This window comes from Indicator indicator, chromosome 10, assembly GCF_027791375.1.
Source record: "Indicator indicator isolate 239-I01 chromosome 10, UM_Iind_1.1, whole genome shotgun sequence".
Taxonomy (NCBI): domain Eukaryota; kingdom Metazoa; phylum Chordata; class Aves; order Piciformes; family Indicatoridae; genus Indicator; species Indicator indicator.
Window position 1 is genome coordinate 7,123,302 of NC_072019.1, and position 18,201 is coordinate 7,141,502.

At 39.3% G+C, this 18,201-nt stretch overlaps 1 protein-coding gene across 1 annotated transcript in view; it reads left to right on the plus strand.

Moving 5' to 3' along the window:
* The window catches only part of ST6GALNAC5 (ST6 N-acetylgalactosaminide alpha-2,6-sialyltransferase 5), a 78,305-nt gene that overhangs the window by 15,435 nt on the left and 44,669 nt on the right, over nt 1-18,201 (plus strand). The gene's annotated exons all lie outside the window — the stretch shown is intronic.

The window sequence follows — 18,201 nt, forward strand, 5'->3', positions numbered from 1 at the left end:
AGGGGACTCAACCTTGGGATAGGTGCACAAGAAATCACTTGAGATAGCTGATTTTTCATTCATGGCTTGGGAGAGAAATTTGAGGCTTTGTTCTATATAACACTGAAGTTATATACAGTGGGTCGGGAGAGTTATGCACTCATGGTGGAGGATGGTTTAGTCCAGATAAAAAATAAAAGAGGATTAAATTTATGGTCTTGAGTGGGGTATCTTCCATGGTAATGGTGTGTAAAGCATTTGAGTTCCTGCTCCAGAAGGAAGCACATAAATTGGAGATTACAGCATAAATTTGTAGCTTTCAGAGAGCTTTCTAATCTTTTTTTAGTGAATTGTGTCACTCCCTCAACTTCAACATAGTGGCAATGTCCTGTGAGGCTGCCAGTTTTAGCCCTTGTCAGATCATAGTCAGACACAGAGAAAGAGCAGTCCTTAAGTGTAAGTTTAGATAGTGGCTGAATAAGGCTTTTGAAGACCATACTTCTGGTTTTGGCTTTCACATTCTGTCAAAATGTCATCCACTTTTTCTGAGACACTGAGATCTCACTCTGCATTAGTCCATAGTCACTTAAATAAATGACCTGATTTTCAGAGCGTGTTTAACCACATCCATTTTGCATCAACTCTGGTGTCTTAGGGCAAGTTAACTCTTTAAGCATGGTATTTGATGTGTGCAGCAGGTCTGCACAGTATTCGGGGCTCTGCTAAACTTTAATGGGGTGTGCAAATACAGGCACTGAAGAGTTAAATAGATACCCTTGGGTCCTTAAGGAAAAGAGTGTCTTCATCATACTGGCACCAGCTGCTTGCAAAGTTCCTTAATTTCTTATGCCTTAAAAATATTTGGCACGTATCTTATATTGTATTATGCATTTGCTATCTATTATATGACATTTTGTTAAAAATATGTTCTGTTTAAAAATCAAATACATGGAATTTCTTTGATGGAGCAAAGAATTATGATAGCACATCTCAGATTTGTCTTTGCATATTCAATTAATAGTTTAGTGCAAAGAAAAAGAAAATCCCTTCCAGCCTGTAGGAGAAGACCAACAAATAAGATAATTTAAGATATATCTGAATATAAATGTCATGCTGCCATGAAATACCTGACTGATAGTTTTGGAATGTGGAATCTTTCACAGTCCTGTGAAACAGGAACAGTTCAGGAAGAGTAGAAAGAATCATGCCATATACTCAGAAAGATCATCTTTAAAATCGAAGGTAGAAATAGTCATTAGCTTGCCAGCTCACTCCTCAGCTTCTCTATGAATGCTGTTCCAGAGTTTCCTTGGACATTGAGTTGTGACAAAATCACCTGTGGTGTGACTGTATTTGATGTAGTAGACAAAATTCTGTCGACTGTAAGGGCATCCACTGTATACTTGGTGGTTGGATAGCTCTTGGTTTTCTTTGCCTAAAATTGCAAAGTCTAAGGTGTAAAAATTATAAATGCAAGAATACAGATAGAAAAAATTTCAATTATTTTCTGTATGGCAGTAGTGAGATATGAGCATCTGGGTAAAGAAATACAGGATTTATGTAGTATCATCTTTGAAAAAAACCAAAGGTCTTTCAGACTTAACATTATGCACCTGAAGTCTAAATGACCTCAGTTTTCTTTGCTTACTATGGATTAGGATTTTTCTCTTCCCTTTTGAAGGGTGAAAATAAAGATGAGACAATTCTGTTTGTCTCATTTACATTAGGGAAGCTGGAAAAGTGCAAGTAGTGAATCCAGTTAGCATGGATAATAAAACTGCAGTAAAAGCTGCACTGCACAGTTGCCAGAATGAAGCTGTACAAAGCCAACCATTCTGATTAGACACTGAAATAGACATAGTCCTGCCACAGTGCTGTAGCTTAAGCTCGATACGTGACTCACAAATAGTGAACCCTGACAAATAATCCATCACGTGTTACTGAGACTCTGTCAGGAAAGGCAGCCTCCAAGAACACCTTTTAAAATTTATAATCCCATCACTTGTTGTGCATCTCCTAACCATCTTACATTGAAAGACATTCTGGTAACTTTCCCTCTCTTTGTATTTTTTGGGAGAACAAAAGCATAGTATTGGCTGAGCAAGGCCATTCCCACATGCTGCTTTGCAGAGCTGGGAAGGGGTGCACAAGGTCAGAAAAAAGCTGTGAATGAAGTATTTTTATTCAGAGAGCCCAATCTTGCTTCTGCTAAAGCTCTGTGGAATTCTCCCCTTGAAATCAGTGGAAGCAGGATTAGTACCTGGGGTTGGCAGCCCAATCAATTGTTATTAGCAGAGGCTGCCAGTGTGGTGGGCACAGGCCTGCAAGATAGTAGGCATCAGCTGCTGATCACCTAATAAAGCACTTCTCATGTTGATGTATAGACTGTTTCCTCAGTCTGCTTTGACCTGTTGAAATCTATAGATCAATAAAATTTGAAGACAGAAGGGGCAAGTAACATGCAGGGCCAGGCCCTCACTGTCAGATTCATCCAGATTAGGGGAAAGAGTGGGAGGCTGCAGTCTAGGGCTAATAACTGTTAGGTGCCAAATGCTTCCTACACTGAATGCCTCTAAAAGTCATTGTATATGGCTCTCATTGTTAAGGAGCACAAGAACTTGGAATACTGCAGAAGAAATTGGAGCCGTAGTGTTAATGCAGAACTGGGTTTGAGGAAACAATTGCGTTATTTTAAAACATTGATGGATTTCTTTGTGTGAAAGAGTGACAGTCATAGAAAGTGACACTTGGTTTTCTATCAACAGGTCTAGGTAGTAATGAAGTACAGACTTTGGCAGTGCTTATTGCCACACGCTATTCTGGTACTGTCTGTGCAATGACCATCTGAAAAGAATTCCCATTTGAGGGTTGGTGTTGCAGTGGTCATCCTCAGATCTGAGAAAGTATGTATGGTGTTATGAGTGGTGGCAGGACTGTACTATTGAGGGACGTTGAATCTGTCTTTTCATTCTTGAACTAGCATTGAACTCAAGTCCCAGTGGTGCCCTGAAAGGCCAGAACTTCCTTTCATAAACCACTGACCTTTCTTCTTGATTATCTTTGTGAACTGGTGCTGTCTTTTAGTTAATCGAACTTCGTAATCAGGGAGCTAAGAGCGATAAAATAGAAGTGTTAGTTTTTGCTGCTGCTTAGGTGTTGATGAAACTCCTGAATGCCTTTTAAATATGTTATTCTAAATATGAGAAAATGGAGAAGAGTCTTTTTTTATATATTAAGAAGTCTAGGAAAACAAGCAAGCAAAAAAACCCCATTTGTCTGATGAGATGGAAGGACGTGTCATGCAATTTGAAAATGAAGACACAGAAACTCTTTAGGAATGCAAAAACACAACGACTCAAACTTTTTTATTCTTCCTTGAGAGGTTTACTATTTTAGATATAAACCCTATTTGTATATATTACTACACTTCAACTGGCTTCTGGTTTAGTTGAGACTGAAAGAAAAATACAAACATCAAAATATTTCTGGAACTGTATCACTCTTGGTCCCTGGTGAGTGTTAGAGCAGCTCTCTAAATTTATTCTCTTCTTTTGGAATTATCCTTTGTTACGGTAGTCTAGCTGAATCCTGTACCACTTTCTGTAGCCTATAATATATAATAAAGGCTGAGGGGAAAGAATGGTGTGAAGCCATTCTTGGACACTTCTCAATGTCTACCCTCTTGAACAGACCTATATTGTATTTTAAAAATGTGAAATGGGCTTAGTATAAAATAGAACCAGGCTAACTAGTCTTAGTTTGAATGATACGAAAACCTCAGAATTTCAAGGTGAATCTCTCTGTGTCTGGATGTGCCCCAGGTTTCAGAGAGGATGCCCCCTCCCAAGAAAGTTAAGGCTCTAGATCCTAAGATGTTACAGTCTTTCCAGGAAGGTGTATGGTTGATAGCTTTGTAGAAGGCATTATCAGTATGTTTAGATGGTAAAAGCTCCATGTTTCCTAACCTTTGCCCTAGCTCCTATCTTTAAACACTCAATTCCTACAGAGGCTGTTGAGAAACAGTGAAGATATAAAGCAAATGCTCTCAGCACCCTCATCTGACCACAAATTCAAGAACACCAAGGAGTGCATTTTTCTGTGCTAAGCAAATCGGTGCAGCATTTTTCTAAACACACCCTGCAGATGTATTCTTGTAGGAGTGATGTTTTCTACAGGACATACCACCCATGAAATGGTGCTTACCTAATGCTTTGTATTGAAAGCAGCATTTAAAGAAGGCAAATTGTAATTTGCCTTTAGCGAGTGATGTTTGACAGTTCATTTGCTTTCTTAATACAGAAATGAAAATAGTGTGACAGTATGTGAGAAATTGTTTATTCAAGGCCACAGAAGAAGTAGAATGTTACAAACAGACCTTGGTGGTAGCTCCTGGCAATGGACTAATTGGCTCCAAGGGCAGTGCAAGCAGGACACAGTTTACAAATACAGTGTTTATTTATGTTAACATTATTCCTTTAAGCCTTCTTGCAGAGCAGGCCCTGAAGTGCCAGGTGCTTTCAAACACAGGGCAAGGAGACAGACCCATTCTATATATACCTAGCACTTGTCTAAAGTGCTTTGAGCCCAAAGGGTAAAGAATGGGTCAGTGTTATGACTCTCCTTTTAAAGATGAAATTCAAAGTGATAATTTCGCTATAAACTAGACAGCCTATGGTTCAAAGTCATCCACAGGGCTGCCTTCTTAGAGTGGGAGGCAGCCTGCATTGTTTGCTTGGGGATTTTCTATTTCTTGGTCAGTGACAGACCAGGAGGATCCTAACAGGTTATCCAGAGGTACAGCCTGGCTAGCCAAAATAACACTCAATTCATATCTGTATCCACCCTTGGCTGGACCTGCTTCATGTCTGCTGTGCTTGTGTGATGAAAGGCAGGAAATTCTTCATTAAGGAGGCTGATTTATAGCCATGAAATGGGATAGAGAGTGAAATCAGATGTTGTATTTGGTTTATATGGCAACGTTTTGGTAGTAGGGAGGGCTTCGGAAGTGGTATTTATGAGAAGCTGCTAGAAGCTTTGCATGTGTCTGAGAGCCAGCTGGTTCCAGAATGGACCCGCTGCTGGCTATAGGCAAGTCACCAGTGACAGTGGTAGCACCTCTATGATAAAATATTTAAGAAGAGTGAAAAAACCCTGTGCAACAAACTCCTGCTGGAGAAAGAATATGTGAGAGAAACAGCTCTGTGAACGCTTAAGGTCAGTGAAAATGGAGGGGGAAGAGGTCCTCCAGGTGCTAGAGCAGAGATTTCCCTGCATGCTGCTGTGAAGACTGTGGTGAGGTTGGCTGTCCCTCTGCAGGCCATGGAGGTTGACAGTGGAGCAGATAATTCATGTGCAGCCCATGGAGGACTCCATGCCAGAACAGGTGGATGCCCAAAGGAGGCTGTGACCCCATGGGAAGCCCATGCTGGAGCAGACTCCTGGCAGAACCTGTGACCCTGCATGCTTGAGCAGTCTGTTCCTGAAGGACTACACTCTTTGGAACAGAGCCATGCTGGAGCAGTTTGTGATGAACTCTAGCCCATGGGAAGGATTTGCATGGGAGAAGTTTGTGGAGGACTCGCTTCTGTAGGACGGACCCCATGCTGGAGCAGGGAATGAGTATGAGGAGTCCTCCCACTGTGGTGCTTGGGGGTAGGAGGCAGAAATAATAAGTAAAGTTACGTACAGGAAGAAGGAAGAGGTGGGGGAAAGGTGTTCTAAGATTTAATTTTATTTCTCATTATCCTGCTCTAATTTGGTCGGTAATAAATTAAACTAATTTCCCCAATCGAGTCTGTTTTGCCCATGATGGTAATTAGTGAGTGATCTCTCTCTCCTTATCTCCACCCATAAGCCTTTCCTTACATTCTTTCTCCCCTCCATCTGAGGAAGGGAGTGATGGAGTGGTTTTGGTCAGGGTCAACCCACTGCAGATGCTTTCACTTTTGCCTTAAAGATTTGCTGTACAGAGTCACTTGAGTTAAGTGTTGTGTGCTGAATCCAGGTGAGACATCCCTGGGGAACTATACCACACAACCAGCTGTCTGTATTTTGTGTGCAATTCTAATGGCCTTTTTGTGGAATGATTCAATGGTGTTAATTTTTTTTTACCCTGTGTAGCATATCTAACTGCAAAAGTGGCAGGTGTTCTTTGCTGCCTTTGCCATTTAATCCACTGCGGTAAGTGAAATCACCAGTTTTGAAGATAGGAGGAAGGGGACACCAGATTTGGTATTTTCTCACTGATAAAGCATTTGGGAAGATTATTACAGCTTTTTAAATAGCTCAGCTGTGCCAGTTCAGATTTATGTTTCAGAATGGTTAGTTTTCTTATTTTCAGTAAAAGTGAGGATATGGGTGGGAAATGGAGTGTTGGGATATGGGATGGGATACAGATGGGATATGTAAGTCTTCCATAGTGAATGTGTGATACATGGTGGATTCAATTTGAAAAGAGAAAATGTTTGTGCTTTGAAGCTCAATGATGACAACATAAATCAGCTTTTAGTTATATCCTAGCTGTGTTTACCTCAATTTTTTCTGGGATGCTAGTGCTAAAGTGGAACATAGGGGAACATTGGTTCTCAAGTCTGGCTCAAAACTATCTCCTTGGTCTTTTTTTCAGTAAAGACTAAATCCAGTTGGTACTGCCAGAACAGTCAAAACTGCCAATTGTTCTTTATATAATCATTTCAGTGTGACTTTTTTTTAAAAGATCTTTTTCCTGTGTGTTATTTCCTCATTTCATTGCATCTCAGAACAGTCCATTGCTGTGCATTCAAATTAAATATACGATTAAGATACATAATACTGAAAGCTTCTGCTCCAAAGTCCAGTGAGACACATTTTCCCTTTTACTGGTAGATAGTGATAATGTTAAGTCTCTAATCTCATTAGTTTGAAAGAACCACCCCATAGCACTTGGGTGCTTTAAAAAGGCAAGAAGTAGAAGAGACATGATTGAGTTTGTAGAAATTGGAAGGGAAATGTTTCTTCTGAGGTAACAACACACTTAGACTAGTTCAATATTAACATTTTGGAAGACAACAGAAGTTCTGAAGTTAATAATGCCTGTGTCCTGCTTGAGGAAGCTTAGTATTTTGCATTAGCAGGTTTGTGATAGGTCTGCAAAATGGTGCGTTGACATTTTTCACTATTTGTAATTTGCCTTTCTTTATGCTGTTTATCTTCCCACCCTCAGTGAGAGGATTTGGCAGCTCCGTTTTTGTTTTTAGCTACAGTGTTTATGGTTATTTTCAGGTGTACGTTGCTACTCTTAGCAACTACAGAATCTATCAGCTCTGTGTGGACACGTGTAGTAAGGAGCATTATTGTTTTATTCAAGCATTTAAATTTGACTGATGAGTTTGTCAATATGGTTTTTGCAAAAGTCTGTTAAATCTGTAAATTTATTTCATATTCTGATATAATTGCCTGTGCTTGTCTTAATGCTGTTTTCCAGAAGATTAAGCATATGCTATAGAATCGAAATTCCTTTTTTTTTTTTTTTGAAGAAAAGTGCCAAAGTTTTCGGTGTTTGATTTAGACAGAAAATTAAGTTTGATAGGGGACACACAAGAAGCAAGTGGTAAGAAAATAAGTGTTAGATATGCTGCTCTTCATTTTCCTGAGCAATTTTACTGTCTGGTTTGTAAGTCCATCCATGCTTCTGGATGTCACAAGTTCCTTACTCCTTTGTGCTACTCTTAAATGTAAATGTCATCTCAACTTTTTCTTTTTACTTCTCAGCCTGTTTTGTTGAAAACACGAAAAAAGGCTATAAGGTCAATCATATTTATCTTAGTTCAAATTATTTTCAGTAATTGTATTTTCACTCATCATTGATTCTAATGAGACATAATGTATTGTAGATGCTCTAAAATCAATATAAAATACAAAGTACTATTTATAGAATTATAAGTTAAAAAGGGGGAAATGCTCGTTATTATTCATGTAATGTTGCATGTGTTTTACTGCTGCACAGTATAATTTATCAGATAGGGTACATTGAATCCCATTGAAATCAGTGAGAAATGGATAGATGACTATTCACCACACTCATTTGCTGTAATATTTTGGTTATTTAGAGCTGCTAAGGGTTTGTTGCCAAAAATGTATTTTTTGTGTGTGCTGCACTCACTTACCATGTGATTTTTAGCACTCAGAATGGAATAACAGCTCCAGCAGCATTACTGATAGATATATCATGTCATATTGTGTTTTTCCATCCCTTCCTGTCTCTCATTGTATCCTATCATATATATATGCATTTAGAGAGTGGTCATGATGAGAAGGTTGCACGTATGTATTAACATAGGTTTGATCTACTCACTTAGAGTGGTGAAGAGCTCAGATGTTCTGTAGGTAGTGAAGCAAGTCTTTAGAGGCCCAAGGCAGCCAGTGTGAAGACCTCATATATATAGGTCTTCAAAGAGATTTATGGTAGAAGATGAAGCATATTAAGAAATGAGAGGAAGGACAACCAGTAATTCTAGGTTTATAGTCCCTTCACCTTGAATTTTAAACAGGTATTGGCTGTACAATCCTCCCCAGAAGGACAGATGTTTATTTAACATGTCCATCAGGTTATAGAGAACTATCATTGCTTGGAGAGTTACAGTCTTAAACCTGCTCTTTATCCTTGCCCTTTTGCAAAGCTTTTATCTTGCCACTCTGAAAAACTGTTGGCCTGTAGGTACCTTAGTTATTCACCTCTTTTGATAGGAATGCATATGGCACCATACTCTGGCTTCATATTCTGGCCCCTCGATCTGCCTCTTGTGAGGTGGTCCTCTGAAATATTTTCCAAACTATCTCCTCAAACGTATCCTTCAGTAACATATCCTTCAGTAATGGTTGTGACTTCGGGAATGTTAACAGCTAAGTTCTTCCTTAGGGTTATCTTGATTTTCATCCTGAATGTCAGGGAGCCTGATGTGGTGAGCACATTAGGCATTCCAAGAATGTAGACAGCTCTTTCATCTTCTGCTTGGTTAGAATTTATTAAATGAAAATGTCTTGCATTGGATTCTGATGTCCTGGAGTCAATACCAAATTCATCAGTGACTTCTGTGGGGCATCTTAAGGAATAGTAATGAATACTGAAACATATTGTGGGACAGTTTTCTATTCTATTTGGTTTTGACTTAAAAAAAAAACATAAAATTGCCCAGGGAGGTGGTAGAAGCCTCATCCCTGGAGGTTTTTAAGGCCAGGCTGGATGTGGCTCTGAGCAACCTGATCTAGAGTGAGGTGTCCCTGCCCATGGCATGGGGATTGGACCTAGATGATCCTTGAGGTCCCTTCCAACCCTAACAATTCTGTGATTCTATGATTCTTTACTTTGCAACAGGCTGTCTTTTTTCTTGGGGAAGCTAGGGGAGACATTTCCTTTGGATTAATTTCCCAAGAACTTCAAATTATGTACTATTGAAAGCCATATTCCTGCCAGTTTATATACATAAATTCAGATGTTGAGCTGTTCTAATAGTTGTATCAGAATTTTATTTAGTAATATGTGACAAACATCAGAGCTTGTACTGCAGACTCACAGGCTTAAAACCAGAGGATGCTGTAGTAGGAGCTGGTAGGCTGAATTTGTCTACCTTGAGTTTTAGATATGACAGACTGATACCTGTGGTTGAATGGATTTTCGTTAGAGAGCTGTATGGGGGTATACACATTGTACGTGATAATATAATACATTATTGTAATTTTCACACTGTAAACTATTGTGGCTCCTGAAATAGGAGAAAACCTAAAATACGGAGGAACTTGTGTGTTAATGCTCTAGTGTAGGGGTTCCTGAATTAGAAACTTGACTTGTACATGTACCATCTACTCATAGCTTTTAAGTGAATTGGTTAAATGCAAAGTGTATTGCCTGTTTCTCATCCTATACTTGAATTAGCTCTGGCTTTTTGAAACCAGAAAGTGTTTGAAGCTTTGTGGTTCTCCTTCCTTCCTTATGGAATAAAACTTTAAGATCTTTTCATTATTTTTTCCAGGATTTCAGTTTAAATCTCAGTTTCTCTGAACACAGTCTAGTATCATTCAGTCTTTCAAACACTTCTACAGTATTGGTCAAACGATTCCTACTGTCTGCATGTAATTGGAACTAACACAGTTCCCCTTCTTTCCTCTGTGAGTTAAGTCTTCCACTTTGGGTGTAAGAAAAGTCCTTTTCCATAGTCTTACGGATTCTCTGCGAGATTTCATTGTTATGCAAGTGAGTCTCTGAAGAGATGACATGCCCTTGCACTAACTTAGTTCTTGATATTTTTATCACCCTGTGTAGAAGTGTGATACAGGGTCTAGTTTTATAGAATCATAGATTCAACCAGGTTGGAAGAGACCTCCAAGATCATCCAGTCCAACCCACCACCCAGCCCTATCCAATCAACTAGACCATGGCACCTAGTGCCTCACCCAGTCTTCTGTAGAACATCTCCAGGGATGGTGACTCCATCACCTCCCTGGGCAGCCTATTCCAATGGGCAGTCACTCTCTCTGTGAAGAACTTCCTCCTTATATCCAGCCAATACCTCCCCTGGCACAACTTGAGACTGTGTCCCCTTGTTCTGCTGTGGTTACCTGGGAGAAGAGACTGACCCCCACCTGGCTGCAGCCTCCTTTCAGGTAGTTGTAGACAGCAATGAGTCTGAGCCTCCTCTTCTCCAGGCTAAACAACCCCAGCTCCCTCAGCCTCTCCTCATAGGGTTTATGAATGGGTTTGATGAGCAGAATATAATCCAAGCACATTTTAATCAACAAGTGTAGTTTTCTTAGCTCTAATAGCTCATTTACCCACTGATGGTTTTGGTTATGTAGAAGATTGAGAGTGAATTTTTCTTCCCTGTAGCCATAGGTTGAAAGTAGGTTGCAGCAGGTCAGCCCCTTTTGAGGAGTCCTTTGTGCTTATCATCGTGCCATGGACTGTTGTGCTTGTAGTTCACCATGGAGCTGTCCTGTGTGGGGTTCGTGTGACCCAGTCCACCTCCCATAAGCATCAGCACTGTATTATCTGGTTGGCTGGCAGGTGGAACATGCTTTTGACCACCTTCCTTCCTTAACCAGGTTTTGATGTTAGGAAGAAAGCTCATGAGTGTTATTTTTCCTCATCTTCTCTGAATACCAATTACATTATGAGATGTGTTTGAGGGAGCATGAGTTGCATCCCCACTTACTGAAGGCATTTTCTTTAAAAATTGTCCTATGTCATTATTTTATTTTCTAGAACTCTCTTTAAGGCTTTTTACTACTCCACAAATGTAGATTTATTCTTTCCAGTTACGAAATTCCACATTTTCTTGCCTTTAACCCTTCTTTGCTTTCTACTTTCTCCTTCCTGCTTGCTAGTTAATCCTGTTGCATGTCTTGTTTTACTTCTGCCTTTCAGTTTTCCCAGACTTCAGCTGTATCTTTGCACTAAGTACGTCTTGGAGGCTTATGGTACTAATCAGGGCTTCTGATGCTTATTTTGCCTATTACATGTAATAAGAATCAATACCTCAGCTTGATTCCACCTCAGACTTCTATGTCTTTAAACAGGAATTAGGTTTGAGCCACGTAACTCTAGCTAATGCTAGACATCATGTCCATAGTCAAACTACTGCAGACAGCTAACTTGTTCAGAAACAGATGGAGGTTTGGAGGACCATAGATCCTCCATCACCACTGTCAAATTTCTTGATAATCAGAGCTCAAAAAATAGTGCCTTTTTGAATAAATCCAGTCAGGCATCCAGCCTGGAGCTGTGCAGAGTTTCTCAGTCATCCTTACTTACACAGGTCTGTCTTTAAATGGTACTTCTGCAGGTGCATTTCTTTTGTCACAAATAGCTTTAATCATAAAAAAAAGGTGATCTGAATTTAGACATTGAACAAATTTATGGTTAATTACCTCCTTGAACTACACTGTAATGAAAGTGAAGTGAAATTTGATAGTGGGCACCAAAATCCATATATTAGTTACTAAATAAAAGCTATCCTATACAGTTAGTTTGCAGCTGTAAATATTCTTTGTTATTGTGTGTCAGGTGTTTTTAGTGATAGCTTGTCTGTTTGAATACAGCTGTAGATTTGTTCTGACAGCTGTGTACATCTTTTTTCCTATGTGGTTGACTGCATGTCTTCTAAAAGCCTAATGATGCTCTGTAACATTCCTGGTGCTCAATATGTTATTCTAACTATTTGCACCTTTACTTTTTTTAATGGACATTCACAAATAACTTATGGGAGAGAGAAAGTCCTTATAAGCATTGCTATATACTGTCCTGCAGTGAGGCTGGTAACTGGTTTGGTAACTGGTATATGGAGGAATTAATGATATTGAGCATACAAAATTACTTTAATATGGAATATATTTCCCTGGGTTTTGAAGATCAAAGGAAGCATAAACACGAAAACAAAATAGGATCTATATACTTATTTTGTTTTAAGATGAAAAGGAATCCCAAGGGAAATTAAATTTATTTTAATTATTGATTTAATATCAAATAATTTGCATGGTAAGAGTGTGTTGTTCAGTTGTTTTTAACTGAATGGATCTGAACATGTTGCATATAGTTCATCTACTTTATGTGCTTACCAGTGAGCCATATTATAATATTAATGAGAGGGTGAGTTTCTTTTGCCATTCTATGCTGTATATAAAGGGACCAGCCTTAAGGAAAACGTGCTTTGATATCAGGATGTCTTTATTTTTATTTAGGGAAAGCCTACTAGAAAAAAAAACTTTATGATTTTTTTTAACTATGTTGCATTTAAAAAATGAAAACCTGAATTTTAGTAAAAACAAGTGGACCTAATTTTTTGAGGGAAAAAGCACTTTTCAGGAAGCTTAGGGGATTTTTTTTTTTTTTAAAAAAGAAAATATATCCAAATAGCCCAAACCAACCAACCAACAAACAAAAATTCAAAACAACTATCAAAACCCAAACAAAACCAAGGAAACAACAACAACAAAAAACAAACCTAACCAAAACCAAACAATGTTCAAAACCTGAAGTATTTTAAAAGGTTTTCTGTGAAGAGAATCTGTGTTCAGATTATGACCACCATCAATATTTTGTTTTTCCTCCTGAAGAATTAGTTAGTAATGCTTGTGATGGGCTGTTAGTTTGAGAGGTAAGGATGTGCTGTTAAAAACTTGTAATTATCCTGCCAAATCATTCATTGCATTTCGCAGTGCTGTTACAAGGCTGTAAGTTTGACCGTTAAATATGTAAGGGAAATATTTACCTACCCCTGTAAATGTTTCAGGCTGTAATTCATCTAGTTCCCTTGAAGCAATTTTCCTTCTCTGTCAGTTAATGCCTTTACTGTGCAACTTCAGATTTTTAAAACAAACCTCCAAACCCCCAAAACTTTCTTTATAGTCTGTAACGTTCTGTTATGAACAAACATCAGGTGTAGTAATATAAGTTCCAGCATGGGTGCTGTGTGTTGTAACATGTCAGGGGTTCAGTGAAGAATCAGGGCAAGTCACATTTCTCTGTAACTAACAAATCAGGTACTTTCAACTGTACCATATTTTTCAAACTTTATAAATGTTTAATGATGGCAGCATTTAATAATGTGTTCAAATTCCAAAGATTGTGTTTCTCATGAATTATTTACTAAGGTGAAGATTCTATTCCTTTTTGTTGTTGTTGCTGTTCAGTATAGGAGATTTTAGAAAATGAGACTTAAGAGTTGGTTTTTATGTCTGTTTATTGCCTAACTCACTTTGGCTTTCTATTGCTTCGCAGGCCCGTGGGGAGGCATAATGTTTAATCAAATAATGTGTGCAACTGTATTTTAGAGCATCACCACATTGACTATCTGAATACTTAAGGGTATCTCACCTGTGGGACAGAGCATCTTGTGACTACTAACACCAGTGATGCTGAGAAACTATTCAGGGACTGCTATTGAGGCCCCTTCCTCTCAGCTGCTGCTCTAAGCCTTAGTCCAGCAATGTCCACACAGTTTGAAGAATCTTTATGTAGCGACATTGAAAGCTAGTAGCAGGAGGGAACAGACCATGATTACAGCTGTGTTTCAGTGAGGTACTTAAGCATGTGATTTTGTCTGTTACTTCAGTGAGAATAATTCAAGATTTAAGCACACGCTTAACTGTTGTGCTAGTGAAGGCTCTGGTGATGGGCGCTGAACTCCTGCTTATCCTAGTCGGATTCCAAAATAGAATCAGCTTCCCCTGGCACATGTAAATACTGTCAGCGGGCTCAGGGAGTGACAGCCTCTCATGAGGTTATCAGGAGCTTTAGGAGTATGTGACTGCTTACATCTGTGTGTGGGTAGCTTTTGTTTAGTTACTGTCAACATGATGTAATCCATTCAAGTGACATTAGTGCTGTTGTATCCAGAACTGAAGCCCTTGGCATAAAAAGGGCTCCCTCTCCTCAGCTGTCAGATTAATGTTTTCCTGTTACAATACGAAAATGCATAGATTTTTGTGCATTTGTGGTCTGAGTCTGTTTGTGAAAGATCAAAATGAAGGACAGTATCTGTTTGGTACTACCAGAGAGATCCATTGTTACTCTGTGGAAGTCAGCATACACTCCACAAATCCTTACAAAGAATAGATTAATGGGGGTTTTTAAGGGTGGTTAAATTCTACTTAATACATTTGGCTGTGTAGGTGAGGCTGTGTTGAACTGTCCTTTCTTAGATGCAGTATTTTGCTGTGAGTGGAATGTACAAATCTATGTTGTCAGAGAATAAAAAAAAAAATAAGCACTGAAGTGTTCTAGGTGAGTTGTGTCCCTAAGAAACTCCTGTAGAAAACCTTTCCTGTTATTGTTGTGTTTATCTTCAGTCACAGGTAGGGAATCAAACCTGAATGTGCCAGGAACACTACAAACATGTAATAAACAGATCCATTGCCAGACCTAAAGAATTTGAGGATTAAGTAAAATGAAAGACAGTAAATAAGGCAAGAAGTTGCAAGGTGAAGCATAAAGTAACAGTCAGGTGTCTGTTAGAGTACACTTGCATCTTGAACTATGAAAAGTTTTTTCAGGTGCTAGAAGTGTTATAGGTACTGTTTATCTCATATTGGTACAGTTATTTAAATACTTAATGTAACTATCCAACACCAGAAAAAAAGTCAAGAACAAAGTTGAAGCATCAGAGGATAAAATAGGTAACTGAGTTACCTACAAATTTCTGTGCTGCTTACAAATGCTCCTGCAGTGGAAGGTTCCTACAGGACTGCAAAATCTTTTGAAGGGTCTAAATTCCTATGATCCAAAGTGATCTGTCTGTTAGTAGAGAACGTTCAGTACAAGTGTGAGGAGATATGCCTCTGTGTGTCACTCCTGGGTAGGCTGAATGTGTGGTAAATAAACCAGAGCAAAATGTTTTACAGTGTTTAAAAATAGACTAAATGAGATTAAGATTATTAACTACTTATTAGGCAGCAGAGGAAGGTTGAAATATTTCTTTAGAGCGCTGATACCAAACCAACAGATCTGATGCATGTGAAACATCCACTGTGGAGATTACCTCATATATCAGGTACATTGTTCAATTAATGTCTGTGCCTCTTGCTTTCTCACACCAGCCACTTTGTGCCCTTGTGTTGGTTCTGATCCATTAAAAATACCAAAGGCCACATTTTTCTTGTTACTCCGATGTCTGAAGAAGTATCACTGCAGACACACAGTGAAAGTAGGATATTTTTGAGTTTGCAGTTAAGTTGTGGCATCTGACTATTGAAGAATTTTGGTATGAGACAGTTAATTTTTGAAGTATATTTTGAAGGAGAAAGCTTAATATTTGGTAGAATGCATTTTGAAAGGAAGATTCAGCCTCATTTTGGTTTGCTGTTGTAACACTGTTGAAGTACTTCAGCATCTTTCAGACTTGTAATCTGATGAGCTATACTTGGAATAAACCTAAGTTGATGAAACAATCAGTGAGCCTTTGGCACTCTCCAAACTGATTAGTGAAAATCTAGCCAGTCTTTCTTTGCTCATGTGACACATAACACCGTGCTGTGTATACAAAGGCTAAATCATTGAGATTTTCCACTGATACTGACCATCCTATTCAGAGAGATTGTATATCCTTTCAAACATGGTAAAGTTGTGATTGTGTAGATACCTCAGCATTTGTGGACCACCTCTGGTGGGGTTTCTTACTGACATTCTAGACAGCTCTGGTCATTTTCCATGGATACCAGTAGTGCAGTGACTGTTAAACACACAAAACTGATTGATTCAAATTTATGCATGTTAATTTCCAGACTTTCTGTCTAGACTCTGTAAAATTAACCAGTCATCCACTGAGATACAACTGAATTTTAAGGTGCTGCTTGACAGACTCTATTGACAGCTCATGTGACACACCTCCACAAAAGGCAGCAGCACCTACTTGGTGTATGACACGTACGGTACCCTGCTTGGAATGGGATACTCCATGCCTTATGCCTGTAATAAATGCACTTAACATGGTTCAGGGAAACAAGCGTGCACTTTCCTGTTTGAGAAGGATTTGTACAAACCAATCGATGTGATTACTCACATGTATCAGATTATGGGATTGGCCCTGATGTCTGTGGATTTGCTTGAAGGTACGGTCAAGGTTTGTGACCTTCGTCTGCAAGCGAGGAAGAGTGCTACAAAATAAACTGATTTGTATAGCTGTGTAGGGTTACATTAAGTGATTTGAACCCAGATGTGTTTAATCATAATTCAGTGAAATTTGGGAATGTCTTTGGCACTCTGCATTAGTAATTATCTACAGCTAAGACAAAATTAGGGTCAAGACTGTTTCAGGCTATTAGAGCTGAAACATTGCTTGCTTTATTGAACATGTTAATTTAAAGCTGCATTAGGAAGAGATGGGAAAACCCCAAGATTCTCCAAAGTTATTTTCTTAGTGACTTTTTTAAAGACTGGTCACAAGTTGTTTTTGTAGTTACACAAAGGTTGTTTGCAATTGACTGTGTATTGGTTGGATGGACACAAGCTGCCCTAAATGGATACTAGTTCACAGAATCACAGAATGCTAGGGGTTTGGAGGGGACCTCAAAAGATCATCTAGTCCAACCCCCTGCCAGAGCAGGATCACCTAGTGTAGTTAACTGTTTTTGGTGTTGAACTTGGTATATTACATTTAAGGCACTTAAATGAAACTATCTCAACTCTTGTAATGACACCAGTTTATAATTTGGCATTTTGTACTACTCATCAGAATGATACATGTTGGGGAAAGGTCACAGCCTGGTGTTTCACCCTGACATGCCTTAGACTGGTAAAATTGTAGATTATGTCACTTGGTTAGTGTGGCTTGATCTAGCCATGCTGTCATAGAATCATTGCATCTAGGAGTGCTGAGCAATGCCATCTAAATATTTTGCCTGGTACCTGTAAGTCTTACAAATACTCTCAATCCTGTTTGACCTATCTATCCTTTTTCCAATGTCTAACTTTAGACCATTGAATCTAAAACTACCATTGCTGTGGACTGGTTACAGCAGTGCAAACAGATGCTGGGACCTTCCTTCCCAGCCTTTCCTTTGTGATACGACCATTTCCCTGCACAGCTGTCATCTTGTCTGTGGTGGCTTCAAAATCTACAGGTCCCTTGCATGAGTTGCATAGCAGCTCTACTTTTGTTTTGAGGGATGTGAACAGCTCTACCCACTGATCCTGTGGGCCCAGGAGCCCCGTTTCAACCCAGTCTGAGGCCATCAGACCCTGCCCCAGCAGCACCAGCATTGGTAGGAGTGCCAGCCTCCAGCTGTGCCCCAGACAAGCCCTGCCAGTCTGCACCCAGCACATGGGCTGACAAACTGACTTGGCCTCAGGGAGGTGCCTGATGCCCAGGGATGGGGCTGACCCCAGCTGTCCTACTTCCTAACTGGAATGGTAAAGCTGTGTCCTGCCGTCTCCCACTGCTCCTACATTCTAGGGGGCTGCTGGACCTCACTGGCACACAGATGCCACAGTAGCATGGTGCTGCTGGTGCCTAGTAGTTTTAGTATAATTCAGTATTTTGTGGATTTATAACTCTGATCTTACAGTGATATCAGCATATTAGCCATTTCAGTAGGATGGCATGAGGCTGCCCAGAACAATATTAGTGTTTAAAATAGTTTGAAAACGTTCAAAATTTTAATATGAGATTATTTTCTTACGTGAGGAGGGTGCTGCAAACCTCATCTGATGGATTGTGTGACTAAGCTAATTTCTTTCCTATGTGCATGTGTTGA